Raw genomic sequence first — 7,632 nt, forward strand, 5'->3', positions numbered from 1 at the left:
CCCCGGGGATCAATAAATTATTTCTGATTCTGATTCTGATTCTGACTGCAGCATATATCCTGCTACATGCTAATGCTAGACCTTCTATGGAAGAAAAAATAAGTTTCTGCTATTAGCAAACAACAGACCTAGAGGCAGCCTTTATTGTTGCAGGGGACTTCAATCACTCCAACCTGCAGTCCCCACCTCTCACTGTTCTGTTCTTACACACCATTTATTAAACGTGTGAAACCTTCCGTGAGAACAGTTAAAGTGTAGCCAGAGGGGCAGACTCTGTACTACAGCACCGGTTTGAAAACACAGACCGGACTACCACATGGACATTGATTGGTATGCCTCCTCCGTCCTGGACAATATCAACACCAATAGTGTCACCACCACACTATACCAAGTCAAAAGCCTACTGCTGAAGGCAGGCAAAACCGCTTTCAGATCCGCTGACATGCAGGCTTACACTTCATCCACAGTTAACCTGAAGAGGGGCATCAAGAGGGCCAAGCACAGCCATAAGGGTTGACACTTTAACAACAACTCCGACCCCCAGCGCATGTGGCAAGATATTCAGGCCTACATGACTGAAACCCACAATGCCTCCATCCCAGGTGAGTTTAACAGCTTTAATTTATGCTTTTTTATTCATGTCAAGTAGGAGGTGGCCGTCACGGCTTAGCTCCCTGCAGACCAGCATCCCCTCACACAGACCCTGATGAAATACCCGGATCATGCTCAGGTAAATCAGCTGTGGTTAATGGTAAATGGACCTGTACTTGTATAGCGCCTTTCTAGTCTTCCGCTCAAAGCACTTTTTACACTACATGCCACATTCACCCTTTCACACAAATTCACAACAAAGTCCATCAGAGTCATTTATTCACAACCTTCCAATTAGTAGATGACCCGCTCTACATCCACCCCACATCACTATGTGCAGTTGATGGAGGTCTCACCTCCCTCTACCAATGTGCTTTAAAAACACCGGCATCATGTCAATGCCTATAAACTCCACTGCAGCAAGCCTCGTCCTGGCTCATCTCCAAAGTTGTGTACCACTTGCACTGGACCCCCTCCAAGTTTGTTCTTATGGTAGACTTCTACTCTTGCACAATCAAAAGCATCCTCACCAAGTGCCTCAAAGTAAAGTATGGCAACTTGCTTTGGTAAATGGTAAATGGACCTTACTGTTATAGCGCCTTCTAGTCTTTCCGACCAACTCAAATGCTTTTACACTACATGCCACATTCACCTTCACACAAATTCACACAGTGATGGCAAAACGCATTCATACACATTCACACACCGATGCACAGCAAATTTGGGGTTCAGTATCTTGCTTAAGGATACTTCGACATGTGGCAGGAGGAGCCGGGGATCTAACCAACAAGCTTCCGATTAGGGGACGACCCGCTCTGCCTCTGCTCCACAGTAAGGCATTTACAACTATTGCATTGTAGTACTACAGCCAAAAAGCACTAGCTGGCTAATTTCCATCATATGCGATATCCCCATGCTACTTCACCTTGTATCAAACAAGCAACAAAATATAGCTATCCTTCCTAGCTACAAAAACCTGAAATGCTTGCTAATAACTTATTTGAAGAGTCTGGACTCCGAGATTAGCAGTGTTGTGTTAACAACATAAGGTTGTTCATAATGTGTGTGGTTAGAGAGACAGAGAGAGTGAGCTGCAGAAAGTGAATGGGAGTGGAGCAGAGGATAAAAGGTAGGCAGTGACGTTGTCAGTTTGTCAGTAAATGTACAGTTTAGGTTCAAGGCTGCAGCTTCTCAAGGCTTAAGTAAAGCTTCTGTGTGTTTCCCAACAGCTGGAAAAGCGTAGGTAGTAATTGGATTAAGACAGAGAAGAACTATTCACAGACGGGTCTATTATCTGTGTTTGTGTGTGAGAGAGAGAGAGACATTTGCATGTCTATAAGCCCTGTGTGTGTCATGATTGTATTTCAGGCCTGTGTGTGTATACATTGTGTGAAAAAAGAAATATTTAAGGGGATTAATTCTTCTATTCTGAAAAGCCGCTGCACCACAGTGGACACTAAGAGAGAACTGGAAGGAACCAATGGTTATGGTGGAGTTAAAGTTAAAAGGCCCAGTGTGTAACATTTAGGAGGATCTATTGGCAGAAATTGAACATATTCATAACTATGTTGTAATCACCTGAAAGTCATTATATTTTTATTACCTTGGAATGATCTACAGAAGCTGCCGGTCGCTTTCCTTGGAGTCCACCATGTTAAACCGCCATGTTTCTACACTAGCCCAGAAAGGACAAACCAAACCAATCAATGGTACTGGATAAGGGCGTTTTTGTGGCCACCAAAGTTTCTTCTTTAAGCTTGGAAGGGAAGGGTGAAGCAAGGGAGTTACAGTGTGTAACTACACTACTAGATGCCACTAAATCCTACATACTGGACCTTCAAAAAGGAGGAATACATTTTAATTGGCCTGTGATTCTTCAGCACTGTCTCCAACAAGTTTGATGTGCACAAACACAGATGTTTCTTTGGTGAATTTGCAACAGTCTGGCGGCAGTTACACAAAATGAAACCAGTGGATCTGTAGTGTGTGATCCTGCTTCCCAGTGCAGGTCACTCTGATTAGAGGCTGCAGATGAAACAGATACCTGCCACATTAAGATGGCTGTAGGAAAAGTTAATCAGCTGAAGGACTCCATACTGCTTCTGTCAATAACACATGTTTGCAAGAATTACACATTAATCTTAATCCTGTCTCGCTGGCATAATCGCATATGCAGATTTAAACTGTGTATTTTCTGTGTGATTACATGTCAGCTGGTTCAAGAATGTAGAATGAAAGTGTAAACCATCAAACAACACATGAATAAAGGGGTTTATATTACTTTATAAAGGGTTACGTGTTTATGAGTGCTTTCAGCACAGTGACCAAAAACTTTTCAAAAAATCTGAATGGTGGATAGAACACAAAACCAAAAACCAAACACGATCCATAACAGACTTGTATAAATTTGCCCTTTATCCATATGACTCCCACGCAGTTCCATTTAATTTTGATGTAATCTGCAACATGGGTTTATTCAACTCTGATTAGTTAGATTCACAGATTAGACAGGCTAATATCTGCTACTGCTCACATTCAAAACGACTGACAGTGAGGTAGAAGGGGTTATTGCGCTAATACCCTCCATAGTTAGAATTCCCCCTTTATCTAGCCACGTGCCTGCAGATCTCAGGCATAGGGAGCAGTACTGTGATAACTGCCAGCTGTGTTACCAGTGATGGAAATCCAGTAGTGTGGCTATTCTGATTTGGAGCTCTATTTGTTTTAAACTAAACTTTTAATCATTTAATGTAATGCAGTGCAAAGCGTTTGCCAAATAATCTAAAATGTAAACATTTCAGTCAATGGGTTGATATAAACTTTTCCTTTGGTGTCCCAGTGATTAAAAATAAATAAACCAACAAACAAGTAGCAACACAAACAAGGGTTGCAATTGAAAACACAGTAACCCCATCTTCCCTGTTAATAAGGAAGATTCAGAGCCTTGCTGGAACATTCCTCACAACTCTGTCACTTAAACATACCTCCTGAAATATCCCTTGAGTCAGTGGGACAAACTTCACCTCAGTACTGCCAGCACTATAGCACCCTTTAATTACACTGGGCTCTACACACACTACTGGCCCTGTGTATGCTCTGCAAGCCATTCCATGGGGCAGCGCTTGCAGCCAGCAATATTTCAAAACTTCTGGATTTTCGTTTTTGCTAGGGCACTGATGCTAGTTATAAATTAACTCAGGAATGAGGCAGCACATGGTGCACTTACTGAGTGCCCACAGTGTATTTCAAGTCCCCTGTGTTGGCCGTGAACTTGTAAAATTAGGGCATATGCAAATGTTTTGTAAAGCAATTACTCCAAAAACAAGGATTTATATTGTTGGATCTGTGTGTCAGAGAGATGACCAGGGTAAAGAGAAGAGTGTAAGGTGGAGCTTTGCTTTTAAAATCTAACTTAGTTGGATGGAGCCAAGCCCTGAAATACATGGACACTGTTAATCTGACTGAATGACTGCTGGATCAGCTGTCTGCTGTTAGCAGTATTGTCTTTGGTTACGTATTGCTGTCTTTACCCTTTCAGCCTGGATCTTATTTGTGGTCGTACAGTTAAAGCAAGTCATTGCCTTACAACTATGCAGGAGTCCAAGGGGAGTTCTCTCTAAACACAAAGACTTCATACAGACTCAGGATGGGAGTGCATGTCTCGGGAGGATTTTCATCAGAAATGGACCAATCACAGAGGTGCTTCATTTTCCCTCCTAAGTGGTTGTTACATGTTGTAATATTGTGCAGTTAATGAAAAAAAACTTTGTAACAAATTGATGAGGGGATTTTTACAAGCAAAACATGAGGTGCTGGTAAAATTACTAAAAGAGAAGTGGATAAGAATTATGTGTCACTTCAAACATCTTATTTCAGTCATATATCCCTGCAAGTTATTATATAAAAGCATCAAACGGATGGATTCTTCACCTCCTTATCGTCTGCTGTTTTTGTATATCAGACCACCTTGTGAATTATAGAAGTGGAGAGGTAGGTGTGTTTGGGACTGGAATAAACTATGGCCAATCACATCCAATCCTCTTAAGCCCAGTTCAGACCAAAATTCACAATGAGATGACTTGAAGCTTGCAAGCACTTGCTCTGAGCCAGTCTACAACCCTCTGAAACCCTGCCAGCTTACATCAATGCAACAAGATGAAACGGTGTCGTCTCCATAGCAACAACTCTGTATTTCCTTTTAACTGCTGGCTTGTCAGGATGTTTTTGAAGCTGGATATACATTGTATCTTAAAAACATGAATGAGGATATAGTGAGTAACTGGTGTCTTCATTTATAAGTAATTTAAGTCACTTTTTTTTATTATGCGTTTGAAGAAATTGAGTCTTATTTTAATAATAAAAAAAGGTATATATTCTTAGATTCAGCTCAGTGAAGTGATCAAAATACTTATTTTAATAAAGTCTATCTTTGTATAATTTCCTTAGTTTTACAGTCTTTGGCTAGATTCTTAGATAAGATATTATATTTAAGAATATTTGGCTTGTTTCTAGCAGGGCTATCTTTGCAGAGAAAATCCAGGTGTGGTGGTGAGGTGTGACAAGCTGAGACGCAGACAACGCCATCAGCTGGTTGAGTCGAGCTGAGACAACCAGTTCACGCTGCAACTTTTCCCTGCAACTAGTTTAGTCTCATTGTCAATCTTTGGTCTGAAATGGGTTTTTAGTGATTTTGTTGCTTTAATAAATGCAGCCACGGTCTTTACTTCAGAAGTTCAGTTAGATTTGGTCTCTGCATAGCATCAGGATCAATTTGGGGTTCAGGATCTTGCTCAAGGATACTTATGGGGATCACACCGGCAACCTTCTGATTAGTGGATTACTCGCTCTACCTCTGAGCCACAGCCACCCAAATAACAAATATATGTTTCCTGTCCCACCACTGACCAGTTTAACTAAAACTGATCCTGCTCTATTACATCAGGCTGTTTATCTCAGCCACAGTTCTACCTGTAATGCAATTATAAATGCACAGCCGCAGGCTCTACCTTTGCCAGACCTGTTGGACAGAAGTTGATGACGTATTTGATGATGTTACCTTTGGTAACCTGTGTTTTCGTTCACAGATACGTGAAGAGGAACAGAGGATGAGGATGTTTACTGCTGTAAAGAAAGGAGATCATAATTCTTATTTATTACAACTCCAGTCTTATTTTTGTATTTTCGGTTATGATTGCAGAGATCATCTAGGAACGCGGTGATGTAACCAAACATAGAAAGGCCCAAGAAACACAAGCCGAAAGATGTTCAGAGAGCTTTAACAGTTTATCAAGATTATTAAAATAACACAAGGGGTGAGAACCAGAGGCGCGGAAGCTACATTTGACCAACTTTACAGGAGAGCCAACACAAAAAAATGACCACACTTTGTCCTGACTTTAAATAAACCTTTAATATTGAAAACTTCATAGTTGACGATATACTTAAATAATATTTTTCTTTTTTTTTTCTTTTTTTTTTTTTACTTTAAAGTGTAATTACGCCCTTTTAGGCGTTCAGTGGTTTAGTGTTTTATTTTTAAACTCTGGATTGGTTTAGAATTCCCTAGAAGATTGAAAAAAAACAATTTCCCCCTAGGGGATCAATAAAGTATATCTTCTATCTTTTTTTTCATACACACACACACAGGCTGACTTGTGAACATGCAAAGGGGAGAGATGGGTGGATGATGGCGGCTGGGGGGCCGGCGTTACCAGCGCCTCATGGAGCAGGTTTCGGGGTCTAGGTTGCCTTGATCAAGGGCACCTCAGCAGCTACCAGTCCACACTGCATATTTTGCAGGCGACCCTCCGGTTCCCAAGCAAAGTCCCTACACACTGAGCTACTGCCGCCCCTAAAGGCAGTACGAAGCTAATATTTGATCAAAATGTCACTTAAGCCACTCTGGCTCTCACCATTGTTGGTTATAAAACAGAAAACTGTGTGCACACAACTACAGTACATGCAAGTGTTGATAAAATATCTGGAATTGTTCAACTCGGTTTACAAATCTCTTATTGAATCGTTAGACTGTCCTGTTTATTAGCAATGTATTAAATACTCAGGTAAGCAAGATTAGCGTGAGCATTGCTTTCACCCCTTTAAAATGACAGATGGCAGCAGATCAGTTGGAAATAACTGATAAATATAATAATAATAATAATAACAAAGGTTTTTAGTTAACGTGCTCTCTGCAAGCCAGCATCTGTACTCCATAAAAGATGATTTCTGAGACTCTGTGTGTGTGTCTGTGCGTGAGTGAGACAGAGATGGAGAACTTTCATCAAGCTGCATTTGCTACATTGTAGAGAAGCTTGTGATTATACCTGCCCACTTCTGCTGATTTTCAAAATGTCTACAGTAAATTCCAATAGCTTGTTTGCAGTCACTTAATTTTGATGACATTCAGATGGAGGGCAGGAAGTGAAAAGCAGAATGGATATGATGGAGGAAAGTCCTTGTTGTGCTAGTTTAAACAAGATTAGAGAGAAAGGTACAATCACAAAATCACAACATCTGCTGGACGCGATTTAGAGGAGCAATTTTTCAACTCAACTGAAAGACTTGCCATTTTGACGGGGAACTGACGTCGCTCTCTAGCTCTCTTCAAAGCCACCAGACTTCTTTGATAAAGACAGTAATTTTACCTCGCAGAACACAGGGGTTGCTGGTCTGCCTCCATCGGTTAGTTTGTGTTATTGTGTGACCAAAATAGCGTTAGTTATTGTGGATCGAGCCAGTGGTAAACCAGAAACTCCAAGGTTCTACCAGGTAAAACAACTGTTTTTGTCAAATGTCTGGGGATCTGAGTCTGCTGGCTTTGAAGAGAGCCATATAACAACTTCAGTTCCCTATCAGAAAAGGCTGTCTGATGACAAGGTAAAGTGGTGAAAAATATATATATATATATATATATATAAATAAATAAATAAATAAAATTCTCTCCCCTCTCTCCCCCCAGTCACATCCTCCAGGCTGTCAGAAAGCTGAATCCCCCCAGCCCCCCTTTCTCTGCCCCACCCAAAAAACACTCAGGACTCTGGA

General features: G+C 41.0%; 1 protein-coding gene across 1 annotated transcript in view; it reads right to left on the bottom strand.

Annotated features, from left to right (window-relative positions):
- npr3 (natriuretic peptide receptor 3) overlaps positions 1-7,632 on the bottom strand; it is a gene marked incomplete in the record, with an annotated part of 24,422 nt that overhangs the window by 3,524 nt on the left and 13,266 nt on the right.

The sequence above is a fragment of the Morone saxatilis genome, unplaced genomic scaffold, assembly GCF_004916995.1.
Source record: "Morone saxatilis isolate NCDOM2014 unplaced genomic scaffold, NCSU_SB_2.0 Contig16, whole genome shotgun sequence".
Taxonomy (NCBI): domain Eukaryota; kingdom Metazoa; phylum Chordata; class Actinopteri; family Moronidae; genus Morone; species Morone saxatilis.